At 40.3% G+C, this 18,847-nt stretch overlaps 1 long non-coding RNA gene across 9 annotated transcripts in view; it reads right to left on the reverse strand.

Moving 5' to 3' along the window:
* The window catches only part of LOC117243895, a 253,109-nt gene that overhangs the window by 99,490 nt on the left and 134,772 nt on the right, over nt 1-18,847 (reverse strand). The gene's annotated exons all lie outside the window — the stretch shown is intronic.

Below are 18,847 nucleotides of genomic sequence, written 5' to 3' on the forward strand. Positions count from 1 at the left end.
TGCATGTGGTCTCAGTTCTGTCACAGGGAAAGGACACTTGATGACACAGACTTGCTCAAGTAATGCACATAAACAAAGCCAGGAGACAATGTATCTCTGTGCTTTTTTGTTTTAGGTTTTATTTGCACTCAGCAGTCACAATGAGCTTCACGTACACACCTTCCAAAAACAGCAAGCAGAATTTTCCCATAGTCTCCCCACTCTGCAGTTTAACACAAAATACAGTTTTCTTTTTTTAAAGAAATTAGTCCTTCTACTTTGCTATCATTATGAATATGAAAACAGCAAAACTGTGTTAAGGCAAACTATTGAAATGGTTGTAACAGCTATTTTTTAACTTAGCTAAGAAGTTAAAGCTAGCATTAATACATATTCAGCAGAGAACATGCTGGCTACCTGGTCACAATATGAACCTGTGAAGGGACTCTTATATGACAATAACTTTCCATCTTCAGAACCTGATTTTCCATTTTTTACATATGTTAAATAATAGCTATAAAATAGCACTAAGAAAGAAAAATACGTAGCATCATGATCACCTGGCATCTCCTTACATCTCATTCATACATATCTAAACTTTCAAACAAAAAAGGAAAGATTTGATTGTAAAAGATGTGTCATAGAAATAACCAACTTTTTTTTTTAATTATCTTGGAATTTTTCAGATGCAACCTCTGCTAATTTTGATGCAACCTCTTTAAGAAAATCTTCCATCAGTCAGCTGGTAGTGATTTGCTGATGAAAAAACAAATGGGAAAGAGAAGTTCCCAATACTTGGATCAGCATTCTGAGAGCTAACTATAGGACACTACAATTTATTGATCTCTTTTTACTACAATACCACATCTGCATTTCAGAATTGTATCAAGGAGTAATTGTAGGGGGTTTCAGAAAAAAAAAAACCCAAACAATAAAAGAAAAGTACTCCAAAATCTAATGACAAAAATAGTCAGTCAAGAATGATTCTATTGCCTGTTCTTCTATACACTCAATATAAGCATTTTGGAAAGATATTTTAGTGCTGTTTCTTTTTTTATTTTTTTTTTTTTATTTTTTTTTTAAGGCTCACTGTTTTAGATTAGCTATTCATATTGACATCAACAGTAACCCATTTTAAAGGAGGAAGCTACTTTCCTCCCACAGCTTTTTCTCCTGAAGTCACCTCATTGAGTTATGAAATCCTGTCAAAGAGGTCATTTAAACAAGACATAAATCAATAGAACAAAGGTCAGCTTTCTTGCACAGGTGCAATTTCTATTTATTTTGAGTGCAAACCCCAACAATCACAAGTTCAGAAAATTTATACTGCAACCCAGTTCTCATAGCCCATTGTCAGCAGATAGCTCTCTGTTAAGCAGATCAAAACCCCCATCAGATTCTGACAGTTCTACAGGACTCCTGGCAAGATTTTCCAGCAAAAAGACACCACCAGGCCTCACGGTCTTGTGTTCCTCAGCACAAGCTGATGTGAACTCATCTTTATTCTATACTCCAGTGATACTCTCTGAGCCCCACGAGGTCAGATAATTCTGAGCACTCTGGTCCCTAAGAGATCTCCAGGCACACCTGCATCACCTAGAAAAGGAAATATTTGAGTGCAGATGGAAACATCCATGTACCTAACCTAGCCAGAACAAAGCCATGGTGCTCCTCACTACCTTCCAACAAAGCACTCAGTAAGAGAGTGCCCTCCCAGCACACTTTATCTTGCTGTGTTCATTGATTATGAAGGCTCAGCAGTGTTAGCAGCAGGGTGTTACAGGCACAGCAGACAAATGAACGGAGGAAAACAATCCCAAACTTACATGTCTCCCAGGACTAAGCAGGTATGACAAGGTACAGAGTTGCAGATGTAGCTGCTGCACTGCAATAGATATGCAGCCTGCTGAGCAAGAAGCTGGTAGCAACACAAAGTTCCAAGTCATGGCAGCCAGGCAGGTGTACCTATAAACCTCTTAACGCTTCTTCTTCCCACTTCAGCCAAAAGCAAGGGAGATATTTTGTCCCACAGCATTCTATGTCTTTGATCTGAACTGCGATAATCTAATAGATCATTTGCACAGCTGAGTTATTTCCCTTCTCCATGCTCCTTCCCTCACAGCAAATCAAATTGTTTCAACCCTGTAACACATATCCTATCTCACTAGAAGGACACATATCTATACGGATGCAATGTTTATTCGAAATCTCAACAGGATAAAGGTGTTGCAGTAACAGAATAGTTTCCTTTCCACACAGAAAGTGAAAAGACCAACCAAGTATTCAAAAGCTTTATCACAAATCTACTAAAAATGATATTGATTAAATAATAATTCTGATCACTGGTACTAGAAATTTTACCTTCATCCCAAAACAATGTATTTCTGTCAATTTTTTTCTGAATCTGAATGCTACTTGCTGATGTATCATTAATATGCTCCCATCCAGTAGCACAGGAAATGAATCGTATCTGGTCTGCATGGAATTCTAAAAAATTATGCACATATTTATCAGTGTCGTCCTACATGCATAAATCTACCTTTACAATTTCTGGAAAACACTGATAAACACTGCTTAGGAGACAAGAGATGTACAAAGAAAGAAAAGGAATGAATTTACATGGGAATTTACTGTGTCTGCAGGTCATACAAATGAACCCAATTTTTTCCCACAATTAAATCTATGCTGTTATCAAGGCAATCAGTTTATTTTAAGACTGTCAACCCAATATATAAATTTCCTTTTGTGCTTGAAATGCCTTTATCAGATAAGATAGCTTTTGTTTAAACTGCTATTTTCAGCCTTTGCTTTGAGGGTTTTGAATATACACAGTGAAGTAACTTGAGATTTCCTACCCTGTTTTAAAATGTGTTTCTTCTGTCTGTTTGTATTTTGTAATTTCCTGTCAAATAACCTCACCATAACTAACTTTCCTTGCTCCAACCTACTACTTCTTTTTTTTTTTTTTTTAAAGCCATTCCCACTTCCTGAGGATGGTAATAAAACACTGATTACATTCGGCTGTTATCTGCCTTTTCTTCCCCTGCTTCCCCCTCTCTCACCCCCTTTGTCAAAGCCAGCACTCAGGTTTCAGCTCTTCATGGACTGAGAGAGGCACATAACCAGGAGAGGAAGCAAATCAGACTGCAGGAATCCAGATTCATTAGAGTTTATTGGGTCAATCACCAGCTGGAGCAGAGCCAGACAATTAGGCTGTGCAGCCCCTGAAGTCTGGATGCATGGCTCTCCATCCAGAGCCAAGCGCGCTCCGCAGCAGGGCACACGTCGGCACCGTGCCCGGCTGGCTGCGGCCGCCGTGCAGGGGGAAAGAGGAAAGGCAAAGCAGCAGCACCTTGCTGCTCCACATCAGCCACCACAATATGAAGGAAAAAGTTTGTTTAGCCAATTTCTTCTTCATTAAGCATGAAGCTGCTGATATTTCCAATTCTCTCATTGGGTTTTGCCAACTCCTACCAAAAATCCAGTTTGTTAAAACATCACCACACAGAGCCTATAGACTATTCAACTTCATCTGAAATTCTTTAACCTCATCTGTTTGTCAACTGCACATTTCTGTTTTAGCCAAGCTTAGTCCCCACTTACTGCTCTCTCTGTCATTGTGCTCCCCCTTTTCACTAACCACAGGTCAGCCCTACTATTTCAGCAGTTCTTTTCCTCCTTTCCCTTGTCTGTAAACTTGCTGTAAGCACAGGCTAAAGCCACTGCACTCCCTTCCTCTCTTCCAACTCTATACTGGATCGTGTCCAGCCCAGTTTCCGCTGTTTCCCTTTGAATGAAAGTGCTTTCACCACAGTAATTCAGGATCTCTTCCTGGGCAAATCTGAAGAATCTCCTTCCTACATGGTCCTTCTGGTTCTTTTGATAGTGCTGGTCATCATCCTTGCTCTGACATCTCATCCTCACTGAGATTTCAATTCAGTCTCTATCTTTTCTGTCAATGACACTTCTATTTCCTGGGCAGCCCACTACATTGATGAGTGCTTCTGAAAGCTCAGCCACAGTATTCTTTCCAGTTTAACACAATTAGGGGATCCTTTGAGCCCTCACCTCTGCACTGATGGTTCAGATTCCATTTAAAGATTGCCAAAGCAGTCTAAGATCATCTGGAAGAACTAGGAGAGGGGCACAGACCAGGAGCCTTAGATCAGATTGAGAAGCTTATGAAACCACATTGTTAGACACACTTTTTCACCTTCCAAGACATCTCCTTTGCACTTAAACACATTTTAAAAAGATTTTACCCCATAAATTTTCAAACTCATCATTTTGCCACAAACATAAATTAACTTCTTCTAACACTAAATGCCTTCCCTACAAAACTTCCTCCTCTTCCTTCAACTGGTGCCAACTCTGAGAGTTTCTCACACAGCAAATTTAACATCACTTGTGATATTTCGTTCTGAGTACCGAATCCAGTCGTACCCTTTCAGTCACTTTCTTCCTGTCTCAGCATCTTAAAGCTTTCACTCTGTACTTTATTTTAACCAATCTGACAGCACTCTCCCTTTGAGTGTCTCAAAAATGCCACTGCCTTCTAACAGGGCAGAAAAGGTACCACAGCTGGTCCTGTTACTATCTCTGCTCAGTCAGAAAACCTCCAAGTAAACCCTTTGGTTTCCTAACATGGCATCACATTTAATGTTCCTTTCACACCCTCTTCTTCAACTTGTTCCTAAAGTTTCATACTTTCATACTTCCTGAACTGGTGTAATGGTACTCAAGAACCACAATGCCAAGCAATTCAACACCACAAAACGACTTCTGTTCCAGATAGCTGACAGAATTAAGCACAGAACCCAGAGATGGGCAGTGGGTGTTCAAGGATCTGCTAAAAATCCTTGCACTATTACCTTCAATTTCTGAGTGTGCATTTATAGTTTATCTATTTCTATGTTAAATACATAAAGTTTATAGGAGCACTGCCATGTTCAAGCTTTTTTTCCATCACATTCAGATTTTTTTTCTCCCTATGGTCACCACGTGGGTTTCCTCAGACACATTTGAGGGGGGGAGGGGGTTGGCTTTTTCACACAGAGGCTACTTCTAATTATGCTTAATCCCTGAATGAACAGGAGTTTTATATACTAGTCCTCTTGCTATTTGAAAGTTATTTATATGGTTCAAACATTCTTTTTCTATGTGTATATACATCACTTGTTAGCTTCCAACTCAGCCCGAGTTCTTCCAACTTTCACCCTCCTCTGACAACTTCTTCCTTGGGACACAAAATTCAGACTGCTGGAGTACTTGCAAAAGCTCCCAGTTTCTGCACTACTCAGGTTCATTAGCTCTCAGTGCAGCCAGCTTGCATTGCTAGCAGTTTGGTAAACTCACATTGGCTATCTCTCAAAGACAAATTTTAATTAAGGACAAACTTTTAATCCTCTCTTCATTTTAATTAAATCGATTCCTGATCACTTGATCTTAAGTTACTTCCCAAGTCTAGCTTTTCTATGATCTCATTATTAACTGCTAAAACCAGAACAGATACTCTTTTATTCACTGTGTCCTTTCTTGTTATGTTTGTGGGAACAGGTAGGGTGATTTGAGGGTTTTTTAATGATCTTTCACAGCTACACTCATGGACAGTCTACTACCGTCTCTTACTGTTCTTCCTGAACACAGCAAGTACTTTTCCAGCAAGATTATTTTTCTGCTATGCACCCATTGTTCTCTACATTTGTCTTCACAGGTAGCTCAGATTCCCCTTCCCTAATGACCTGGTATTTAAGTACAAACATTTTCCTTGTTTCTAACTGACCACAACCAATCACCTTGTCAAGTTAAGCACAAACCTGTCATTAAATGACCTGACGGTCCAATTAAGATCACTATCATTTCTATCACTTATACTCTTCTTTCATTATCCATTAATGTATTTCCTCCCTTTTTGACATCCTGCACACTAAAGCCAGGCATGAATACCATATGACCATCTTCAGACCTTTTCCCATCCTTCCTTGACATACTCATCTTCTGTAACAGCCTCAGCAAAAACTACTGCCATTCCACACTGTGAAACAGACCATCCCTTAAGAAACATTCTAATTTCTTGAATGTAACTCAGAAGAAGCACAGTCCAAGCTTTTCTCTTATCTGTCCATCTTACTTACAGGCCTTCTCTAGAAACTGGGAGAATTCTGATCACCAGAATCCAGATTTTCTGCAGAAATCATGGCAAATGTGTATATGGGAATGAGATCTGCATCTCTTGATGAGATTTTCTTAAGAAAGGGAAAAACCACTGAAGCTCCACTTTAAATTGTAGCAAAAATCTGAGAGAGGAAGGTACCACGAGCTGATGGAGAGCAAGAATCAGTCTCCAAAAATTGTACAAATTACAGATAGAATAGAGGTAGAATGTTAGGTGCTTCTAAAATAAAGTTATTTTTTGTTTAACATAGTGCAAAGTATAGGGAAATCTTAAATAAAAATAATTAAGGCAATTTGGCTGGAAGACTTTTTGTAAAAGCAGTCTAAATGGAGAGTAACAGGATGAAAGAGCACATGACAAAACCAGAAAAAGTAACACGGCAGAGAGAGAGAGAGAGTCATAAGGTGAAGAGAGATGGGGGAAGAGTTTTAGCAGTTTCTTCTCAAGTCCTCAAGTATCCAAAAACACCAAATAATTTTATTTGGGAGAGACTCTAGAAGAAAAGTAAAACTGAAGATGACATTGGTCATAATTTTGATCTCTAGCCTAAGAGAATTGGTGAAATTGCCACTAGGAAATACCACATATTTTTCTCAGAAAGGACTCACGTACAAACACATCTGAGTCATCAGAACAGAAGGTACTGTAAAGGGAAACCTGCAGATTTATTCCTACACTGAAAGGCATGTGTAGAATATCCTCACAGACATACACAGTGAAAGAAGGAAGCAAGTCATAAGAGTGTAGGGAAAATATGCCTGCTTTAAAAATAGAAAGCATAGTGGCTGCTGAAGGTGACTAAGGGATTCATAGTAGTCCTTAAAATAATTAATTAAATATTCACATATCCACTTATATGACTTTTGTTTCCAAATCAGCAGCATGCCACAGCTTAGGCTGACATTCTACAGAAGAGATCTGACCAGTCAAAACCTTTGAGACTTGTTTCTGCTTTGCTATAATTCCACAGAGCTACACTGGCTTGTCAATATAGAGTGAATAGTTTTGCTTACACTGCATCCCAATACCTGAGGGCACTGTCCAGCTGAGCTCCCTACAGGCACACATCTGCTGAATATTTCTTATGTTTAGCATAGAAAGAAGTTTGTGTAATACCAGTTAGGGTGATATTGACCAACAGAATAAGCATGCAGAGGGATTCAGCACTTTTAGTCTGTAATGAAGCACAGTGTATCCCAGCAGAGACATCGGTGAAGTGCCTAACTCCACTTGGAGAAAGACTGAACAATTTAACTTATTTCTAGAGACAAAACCTCCATAATTTGCAGTAGAGTAAGTCTATGAGGTTTAAATAAGTTCTCAAAAAAGAGCTGTAGATTATTTCACATCACGAGCTGTCAGCCAATAGCCCGGATAATGAAAATCCACAGTTTCCAGGCTTCCTGCACAGCTCCTTGCAGGTTTCAGAGTAACTGCTTCTCTCATTTGCCTACACTCGCTATGATTTCCTTTCTCTTTACTTCAAGAAATCTTTTTTTTTTTACTACATCTGTAGGAGATGACAAGAGGGATTAACACTACCAGAGATGTTGCATATGACCTCTTCTTTTATGGGCACCGTTTGTCACAGAGGTTCATTAGACTTGTGTTTCCTAAACTTACTTCAGTCAAGGAATGAACTTTTAAGATGGATGAACACTCACAGCATAGCTGCTTTAAACAAAACCACCCCAGTTTGTAAATAAGAAGTGATTAGAGAAATTCACTGCAGATATCAGTCACATTAATCAGCTGGTTGTAAAGTAGATTGATGTGCACCAACTAGAGCTGTCTAAACAATTTTGTTAACCTTTAGCAAAAATGTGAAGGAATATGCTGCAAAATAGTTCAGTTTTAAATGGATAGGACATGCCTCTTTTAGGAGAACAGTTAAGTTCCAAGATTATTATCTTGTTCAGATTTCCCCAGAACAATTGGCCCAAAAAGAGTAATTTATAGTTACAACACTCTTTCCCCAAGTTCACTCCAGGCTGCAAACAGCAACGGCCCATGGCAGGACAGGGAGTATTTATTCAGAGGCTGATTATAGCTGAGGACTTGTGATGGGAGACTGATGCTCAGTCAATGTACAAAGAAAAATTAATCACCAGAAAGCCTCTACAAATTTCCTCAAGCTTTCCTTTACCTCCCATCTTGGAACTAATTTTACTTTTTCTCTCAGCCAAAATCACAGTGGAATTGCAGAATCTGTGAAATCATTGCTGATAATAGTCCAGGGAAAAATGAGATGGTTCAACACCTGCAGCAGCAGCCATGTGCACACCTGAAGATAATGAATCTGAACACAAAACACCCTTCCTTTCCCCCAAGGATAAATTAAAAATAACACTTAAGAAATTTATTCCTCCATTTTTTGGAGGAAGCATTTGATTCGTATTTTCAGGTTTTCTCCCACAACTGCCACAAACAGGAAACTGATTTAAAAGGTGAGGTGTAAGAGAAGAGAAATCCAACAGCCTTTTATGTAGTTTTCTTCCAAGAGGTACAGTTTTCAGAGGAACATCAAAGTAGGAATTGATAATATCACTCTCACATCAATCACAGTATGTCTCAAAATACCTGGATGATAACATTTTCAGATGGAATCCTTATAAGAATGTTCATGTCCTATCCTTAATTTAATTTTGCCAACACTAAAAACAGTGGCCAATAAAGGCCTATTCTTAGGGGTGCAGGTTGCTAGACACAAGCACTAGGACTTCCAAAGCAGGATGTGCATGTTACATGGTGTGGGAAATTTAGACAAAGTCAAGGAATTACCTTCTAATTTCTTTTACATGCATCTACTTCCTATAGATATCAAACCCTGTTTACCCAGGTAAGCCAAAATTAAGTTTGGAGTCAAATTCTCAGTAAGTTTGATTCAGATTTTAGAGAGTTACAAGCTAGAAGGTGTCTGATAACACCACTCTTCTGTTACAATTGCATCTCTCACTTATACTCAGCAGGGATATTTGTTTAAGCGACAAAAGAATTTGGTATCAATCCCTCTTGCTGAGTAAGCTGCACTTGATCTGCACAGCCAATGAATAATAAATCAATGCAAATTACACCACTTTATCACTAACAACCATTTTCTGGTCAGCTACACCACAGAATAGAGTCTCTCCCACAGGAGACAAATAACCCCCAGTGTCTTAAAATAGGAGTTATTTATAGCCTGCAGGGAAACAATTGTGCTCTAACATATAATTTGCACCACTGTTTATATTTCCAGTGAATTTGGCCCTTGAAATCTTCGGCTACAATGAAGACACAAGCTGCTTTCATCATTAGTGCATGACGCTGCAAATTATTTTAATTGATATTTGAACATTCAGCTGTTAGGCAGCTCCCGATGCACCACAAGTACCACCTTATACTTGACAACCAGGTCACTCAGGCACTGTTTCTTAACCATCTGTAGCTTTTCTGGGTAACAGTTTTTGATAGAGATTGCAGCTGTCTTAAGGTAGGAACTATCAAAGATAAAATAAATTTCCATATCTGGACAGCAGAAAACTTGAGAGAGGAAGGTTTATAACTCACTCACTATTAGTGCAGTAGAAAGCCATTCTTCTTCCAAAAGATGGATGGGTTTAGCCCCTTAGAGGTGTCAGCAGCTGCACAGATTTGGAGAAAGAGGCCTCGAGGGCACATTGAGGCCAGTCAAGGCTTCACCTTTTGCCAAGAAGATGGATGCTCTTTGTGTAGCATCATTTTCACAAGCATCTATCTAGAGCTCATCACTGAGAACTAGAGGAAAATACCACATCAGTGCAAGCCAAAGCTAACTTCACTTAATCAAAACACATGAGCATGGAATAAGGGAACACACTTCCAAAACATCATGCAAATCATCCACAGTTCGCTTACCCACAAAGGTTCAGTTCTGATGCATAAATTCAATCTGAAGTGAAATTCTCTCCTCATGTTTAGATTAACAGCACACAGCTTTGATGGCACAACCAACAGCAGTTCTCTGCTGAATTCAGGGGCCAACCTTCTCGACACCTACACAAACCCACAACATGCAAGGCTTTGGATGCCATTCAGTGACTAAACCTGTCACAGGCAGTGGCCTGTAAAACCTTGTGAATGTTTGAGCCACACTAAGGGCACCAAGCATGGTGACAGCATGCACAGAAAACCTGTGGCACGGAGGGACATGACAGGGGAAAGATGCCTCTGAGCCTGGAAGCACCCACCTAGCTCTCCTACTGCAGGGCAAGCCCAGACTCCATTAGGCTGGCACCAAAGCCAGCTCTCCAGCAGTACCATCCAGGTCCATCCTGGCTGTGGCACACAGGTGGATACAGCAGCCATTTGGAGACCTGCCCACCGTGCCTCTGAACCACTCCAGACTCAGCCATCTTCAGCTGCTTTGGGGTCTGAGGTTATCAGGGCAGAGATCTCTGCAAATAAAGAAATACAAACTGTGGGTATCTGTTCTAACTCTTCTCTCTTTGTGACCAAGAAGCCTCTTTCAGGCCTGGCTTGACTTGCCCTGGAGGCTTCCCAGAGAGCTGTATAATAAAGATGATTGAAATGCAGACTATGTCAACAGACACTTCCTTTGAGAGAGGTAAACAGGAGGACAGCACCTTGTTCATCAAAAACAACCAGACATACCTATAGGGCATGAAGAGCCAGCCAAGATCCTTTGGGGTTTTTCTCCTTCCTTTTAAGAAGAAAACAGTTATTAACTTTTTTTTTTTCCCCCCCCAAATTTAATATTAAAAGAAAGTGCTGGCAACGCCCACGGTGATGTTATGTCAGCTGCTTATGTCAGGTCAAATACAGTGCGACAGGAAGCAGGGGCTTCACATGAATACTATCTATCCCATTCTGCTCCTCCCTCCCAAACACAGACTGCTAAACTATGCTCCATGCCTAGACCCACAGCTTTCTGCCCAGCCTGCCCAAGTGAAAAGCATCCTCCTAGAAGGAAAAGGCAGTTACATGCCAGCCAGCACCTCTTTAAGAGCTCCCATATGATCAATTCCTCCCGTCCCAGAAAGGAAAGCAACCAGACATTGTTCATGGAGCTAGAGGCAGGGGTGGAAAGGAGCACGGTGTAGGAAAGTATCTTCAGCTATCTGGCTCATAAAAGCAAGCAGAAGACAGCAACCTAGGATAGCATTTTAGTAGTCATCATGATAGCCAATGTAAATTAACACAGTGGCTGAGAAGGTACAAATCAGAACCTATTCAGAAAACTATTCATTTTCCAAGTTTCTATTTCTCTAGTTTTAAGATATGCAAACCTACTCTCTAATCCCTTTATTAAAATGCATATTTCTTAATCTTGCCGTCCTTGTTATCCTAGTTCACAGTTTTTCCCTACTGTGTGAGATGAATGGAAGCAACACACCAGGCAGCAGCAAGGAATTTTTGAGACTTGTCAAGCACCTTTTCCCATGGGAGCCTAGTAGATAGGAGGATATGACTAGAACCTCTTTCAGGACAAGGCAGATCTTAATTCCTCCACTATCCAGCATTAATGACATTTTCTCTTCAGTTATTTAGTAATTTTTCTGGTACAAAGCACCATAGGTGGTGCCTTAATAACATGAATGGGACTCAAAGGCTGGGCTGCTGTAGCCATCTACACAAGAGCCCTTGTTTGCACTCACTGGCTTCTCTGTGCCTCTCCTCCCACTGCCAGGAAGTCTTGACATGACCAAAATTTACAGCAGTTATAACACACCACACTAACTGCAAATTTTAATTAGAGAATTTGCCTCTGGTGTAATGCAGTAATAAAGAGAAAATGGGTGTCTCTGCCTTCTTCTGAGGATCTCTGCATGCAGGCAGGTATGGACAGACCTGAGCTTGCTCTGCCTGTGCTCCAAGCTGGCTCCCAGTTGAAAGCTGTGTAGGCACAGCATGCAGTGCACAAGCAATTAGGCCTTGCACTCAACACACCTCAGCTTGCCTAGATGACTGTGAATAGAAATGAGAATTGTGCCCCTGTAGCAAAGGAATAAAAAAAAAAATAAATTAAAAAACCCACACTTGTTCTTTACATCCAACACTTGTTCACACTTGCCCTAACAAGCTTGCCAGTATTGTCTTTGTCTTCTCATAGGTGAATGCTTTCAGAGGTTTGGTTTGTTTTTCTTTTTGGCATGACATTCATTATATATAGGTCATTTGCAAGTATTAAGCTATCATCTGCACAGAGATGATAGCAAATATAACAGAAGTAAGAGATGATAAACCACAGTGGGTAGTGGATTATAACAAGGAACCAGTGAAGCCTGGATGACCCTTATCAGGGTGAGTCACATCTTGCTAACACCTCCAGGGTTTACCACTTCTGTTTTAGTCTGGCTATTTTAAAAAAGAATCAGAGAAGACTAGTAAAACATGAACTAAGGAAAAACAAACAGTGCAAAACCAACAGAAACATCTATTCTTTTTATTAGGAGGTTTACCAAGTGCCTAACCAGTCAACAATCAAGCCACTAAGACAACATAATAAAACTGAAGTTATTTTTTGAAGACTGGAAATGTTAAGTACTGAGCAGCCTATACTTCTGTTGTCTGCCACTGATCTTCTTCTAACACCTGTTTGGATGATGTTACTGGAAAAGAGGAAAGGATAGCAGCAGCAGGGCTGTTATTAAGAGGGCACTTAACAGAACTGCTTTCTCCATCTCACCCCAGAACCACATGAAGGCACCCATCTTCAGGCAGGATAACAGACTTTTCTCCTTGCTGTTGTTTCACTAGCTGAACAGGAGCCAGGTGATTTCCAGCTCTAGCCTGGGGGTAAATAGCCTTCTCTGCCCCTCCCTCAGCTTTCCTACCCTGCCAGGCTAGTCTTCCCAGCAGGGCAGCTACCTAGCGGGAACTACTGACTGGAACCGCCAGCAGGATCCTGCAAGTCCTTCCTCATCCTCATCCCCACCTCCCATCCTTGCAGCAGGAGGTGTGTGGAAGTGCTTTGGAGGGCAAACAAGCCCCAGAGGCTGCCCAGCAGGAAGATGTCCTCCACTCTCAATGAGGGTATTTGGTTGAGCAGAACAACTTTGCTTTTATATTTGATTTCTGGACCCCACCTGTACTGCAGAACATTACAGAGCTGCCTTTGATCTCTCTTCACTTTCCTACTTTCAGGCTCAAGTATAGCAAATATTATCCCCTAACACATGGTACCAAACCATGGTTCAGAGCTGTCACTACTGCTAGAGAGGAAAATCACCAGAGACAAAAAGATAAACTTCAGGGAAGAAGAACATGTATTATTTCAGTAAATTCATCAGATAATATTAATTAATTCAGGAAACCCCCAGATTTTTTTTTTTAAAAGGAAGAAAAAAAAAATCTCTTTCATTTATGTCAAAGCCAAGAGAACATAAGTCCTGAATACCTTTTCCTCTTCTTCCTTTGGCAGCAAGACTGGGATAGAGCAGGTCAAGCAACAACATAACGACTTTGCATGCTGTTGGGCTGCTATTCAAAGAACAAGACAGAATATGAATGTAACCTGATTTCAAGTGGATCTGGGAAAGCCTTAATGCCTGAGTTGGTATGCCGGCTTTGTAATTACTAAGATTTCAGACCAGCCCTGGTTTCTGAGTACTGGCCTAGATTAGCAAATCACCTGAAAGTTTACAGTAGGAAAACCATATGGATATGTTCCTGTAGCTACATGTGTACAGTAATTAAGGCATAGGTAAGCAATAACACATGCCCACGGCGTCATACGTGGTGAGGCACGAGGCTTACGTGCATATCTTATTATGACTTCAGACTTCAAAGTACATTATTGCTCAGGCAAAATTGGTCCTTGTCCTTGTAAAACACACATAAGGATCTACTGCTGTAAAACACTTATAGGTGTTGATACAACAGAAGATTTAAAGTGTGGGTACCAGAACTGTGAAAGGGGGAAGGAGCATCTTAAAATATTTTCCTATATTGTTTTACAAGGAACGCACTTTAAAGTATCGGCCAAAACAAAGCATCGCTTAACTTGAAAAAATGCCAGTTTCATGCCAATGCCTGAAATCTGGTTGCTTTGCAGGCACTTTTAGCTTATGTTCCCCTCTGAGAAACCTGTTTTTTCCTACTACATCATCTACTTGATTGCTTTCAGGCCTCCAATCAATCAAGAAATCCCATTGCAATCGTGTGATCAGCCGCTGACATTTGTGCATGACAATTTATGAAAAAAAAAAAATCTATAGTAAGTGTTTCCCTTTTACATGTCTTTTTCAAAATAGCACCACATTTTACAAAAGTATATTTTTTTATGAAGATTGGTCTCTAAGTGAATAGCACCAACTTCAAAGCAAATGTTCCTGCAAAGGCTGTTGCAACATTCTAGTTCTTACACAATCTCCAAGGCTGCAGAGTGACCTAGGAGGCAGCCATAATGAGACACAGACAGTGAATAAAGCACTGATTTAATTATGTTGTTTGATATATGATGACCTCATCCACTGCTGTTTATACTACTATAGTGCTTGAAATACTCTATCGACATATGGGAAGGCGCAGGCTCCAGCCTGAAGAGCTTACAGCCTACAAGACAGAAACCAGATGAAGGGTGTTCTCTTCCTGTAGCTTACAGTAGGTTTTGAAGCTTTGTTCATTCCCATCAGGTCTGAAACGTGCACTGAATGCTGGAAACAGGTTGCTGAGCCTGCTTGCTGGACAAAATATCTACTCCTTTGATTACCAAAGAGATTTCTGATATATTAAATTCTGTGTTCTCTTGTACACCTAACAATGGAAAGAAGTGAACATTGTTGAGAAGGAGGGAAGTTATAGCTGTTTATAACATTCCCACCAAACTGCTTGAGTTATGGAGATACCTCCTGCCCTGTGGGAGTTTTGACCCACTGTTGCCTTCTGCTACAAAGAAGAGGAGTTGGGGAAGGAATCAGTACAACCTGGTACAATCACAGTACAATCTTCCACCAAGGCAACTGTACTGTACTCTACTGTAACCATCTCCTTCCAGAAAATTAACTGTCAAGGCTCAGAGTTTGGTTAAATATACATGTATGTCTTATTTTGCACTCCTGATTATGATTCCCTGAAAAATATGCAGTAAAGTAACTCTTTATGGTGTTAATGCCATGAAAATCTCCATGAGGAAATGAGTAGTTCTGTATTCAGTGCACCATCTGCCAACCATGCAGTAAATAAAGCCATACAAGAAATGGTGAGAAACAAAACATCAACAACCTACCCACTCATTAAGCATTAGCCATGCTGTGTGCTGAACAATATGCAGGCCTTGGGGGGGCGGGGGGGAGGGGGGAAGCACGCAATCCTCTAATTAAAGGCAATCAAAATGAATATTTACCAAGGGGATGAATGAGTAGCTTTAAATGTAGAATTTTCTAGTGTCCGATTGCTTGAGTTTGCAAGTTCAGCCCTTGAAGTTCAACCCTGTTCAGTAATCTAAATGCCTAACTTAAGGCAATAATTATCTTATTTTATTTCTGTATAGAAGGAGATCCACAAAACACGTGTAGCTGACACACATTTACTCTTATTAGGTACACAGCCCTACAAAGACCATTGCTTTCAAAGTCTCCTGCCAGAGAAACCAGACAAAAAAGACAGGTTAGAGATTTTGTTTTAAAGTCATTCTGGGCTAGCAGCAGGAATTCAGTACATCCTCTCTCTCTTGTAGTGAGATTTCTCTGCAACACTAGATTAGAAAACTTCTATATAAAATGAAATACCAGGAGTCCTGCTAGCAAGGATAAAAGGCCCAAAGAACATAAATTAATACAATATTAGCAAAGAAAAATGTGCATACACACACACACACACATATATTTGAAAACATTTCAAATGGTACTCAGAACATAACCAATGAGAAAACATTTGTCCAGCATAGCTGAAAAATAGCTGAGAGACACTAACAGTAACGTATTTTCATTTTCTTTTCAAACTCTGGTACAAATTCAGCTAATATCACTTTGTATGATCTCATACTGGGATAGAAGCCAAAAGTTTCACTTGAAATCTTTGCAGTTATCAGATCTGGAAAACTTTTAAATCACTTAAGTTTGAGAAACATTTGAAAAAAAAAGAAAATCAGAGATAAAAGGCCAGGGGCTTGAAACATTTATCACTTCATCATACTCTTCCATTTGATGCTAGGTCAGCATCTTTACAGATACAATAAAATGTTTGCTTTACCTATATTGTGAGTTGTTTTGAAAAAATAAAATAAAATTGACGAATAGACAGGGTTAGAAACAGACACAGAGTAACATGGCCAAGCAATTCATAAGGAGGACATGCTCCTTAGTGAGCACGCTCAGGAGTAAAAAGCTCCCAGGCATAAATGGAAGTTTCCAATACTTGATTCCAGCAGTGGAAAAATGCGAACACACAGCCACATTGCTTTGGTGTCAGCCTTGCAAGCCCCAGCCCTGCCAAACAGTGGGAACAGCTACAGGAATAGTACATATAGGATAAGTGTGATGCTCCCAGAAAGGTCAGGATTGTTACAGCTGGACATGCCCTTCCCTCCACTTTTCCATGGCACTGGGGATCCCAGACCTCCCTGAGTACTGCAGCTCGGTCAGCACCACCTCTTTTTTACCACTTCCAGGGCCCTGGGAAACCAGGACCAGCTCCCAAAGCCTTCAGACCAGGCAGAGTTTGAAGGAGGAAGACAAGGGGAGAAAAATGGAGCAAAGTGCCCTGCTGGAAGCAAACCTTATCAATATATTTTAGCAACTGCTAAAATAGGAGACTCCCAGCTCCATGTGACACTACATAGGGAGTGAAGGAGGAAAGATGTGGGTACTTTTCTGGCATATCTGACATTCCCCCAGCCACCTCCTGATAAAGCAAATATACCACAAACACCTTGCAAGCACAATTGTAGCTGACAAAAAGGCAGACACAAGGTAGAAGTTAATACAACCACAAGAACAGACCAGCCTATACCTTGCCAAGCTGATCACCTTTTTGAGAGACTATGCCAATTTATGAGCTATTAGGTCAGCTTCAGATCTGCTCTGGTTTCAGGCAGGAGCCACATTTTGCCAGGAGACAGATACCCTACCCACTACAGGACAAAAGTTACTTATGCAAAGCCCAAATCTTTAAAACACTCACAGCCATTTTAATCTTGCCAACAAGCAGTGAATATTCAGGCCAGAATATAGCTAGATTTCATTAGAACAAATTTCAAAATAAAATTTTGAAGCATTAGCCTTTTCTAATGACTTTCTAAGCAAGTCAGTATATGAAAGATAGGGAAGAAAAATAGAACATCTTTTCAGAAAGCACCTCAAGAACACAGGGGTAAGTTTGTAGGCTAATGGTTAGCTCAGATTGTGTTACCATATGAAGCCCCCTTTTCAAAACATAGAAAATACAAGAAGTACTACCAAAATGTTTCTATTGCTTTCCCACACTTACATTAAAGCATTCTTTCTGCAAGAAAGCAAATAATAGTGAGATTTCTCCACTTCCTTGATGAGAAAAGTGGTTTTTCCTTTCCTCCAATAAAAGCTGCCATTTACATCATACTGGTAAAAAAAAAACAAAACAAACAAACAAAAAAAAACAAACAAGAAAGAAAATCAAATCTTACCACTGTGTATTTCCTGATGAAGATCTCATTACTTTCCAAAACTTCACCTCAAAACACTTGTTTTCCCATTATTGCCTGCACAGTTCTCACCCCTTTGCTCTTTTCCCTCATTCAGAAAGGCCTGATTTTTGGTTCCCTGAATTTTTCTTTACCTCTCTCTCATCTGCAGGGAAGACTCTTTACTACTTGGTTTCAAATACAGCCCACCAAGAAACATCTCTGGAGGGAAAAAAAGTGTTTGGTGTAGATGGCTGAACAGAAAAATTCCCACCCACTTCATTCTCCACTGCATCCTTTCATCCTACTCTCCATTCTGGAGAAGCCACACAAGTTACTATTCCCATTTTTTTTTCCCTCCTTCACCCAGTGAGCTCCAGATGCTTTTGATACACCACTGACACCCTGTTTGCTCTGCTGCCTTTTACTCCCTCCAAGTGCTGAGATACTCCTGAACCTCGCCGCAGCCCGCTCCTCTCCAGAATATATTTGTACTTGCTGCCTACTTCCACTTCAGGCAAAGTCCCAGACATTGTCCCTGACACCTCCAACCCATTAATAATTATTATATCAAATCATTATATCATTAATATCAAAAGTTAGTACTTTTGTCCCTACACCACCCAAAGCATGTCCTTTGTCTTCAGGGCTGTAGGCAGCATGGCATCATCTTGGTTCTGGCCCTCTGAAGATGAGAGCACTGTCCAGACACATCTATTACTTTTAGCTGTTACCTGCTCCCATGTACAAGAGTAAAAGGCTCAGAAGATCATCCAAAGCTGCTTTGGGTAGTGCACCCTCAATTTTCAGCCCTGCACACAATTTAGACAGACTGAATCTAAGCTAAATTCAAATTTACAATAATGTTTATACTAATACAAAAATTCTGCTGTCACTTTGCCAGTTTTAGGGTTCATTTTTACCAGATCTTAAATATTTCTTGTATCACAACTTGGTGAAAGAGCTGTCTGGACAGCAACACCTGCAATTGAAAACTCATCCTGCTATGCATTGCTCAGCACTGGTACATTCACAGGACCACATACATGGTCTTGTGTGTATTGACACAGAAGTGATAAACCTCTGCCAAAAGCCAGGGTTTAAACACCATG

The sequence above is a fragment of the Parus major genome, chromosome 2 (genome assembly GCF_001522545.3).
Source record: "Parus major isolate Abel chromosome 2, Parus_major1.1, whole genome shotgun sequence".
Classification (NCBI taxonomy): domain Eukaryota; kingdom Metazoa; phylum Chordata; class Aves; order Passeriformes; family Paridae; genus Parus; species Parus major.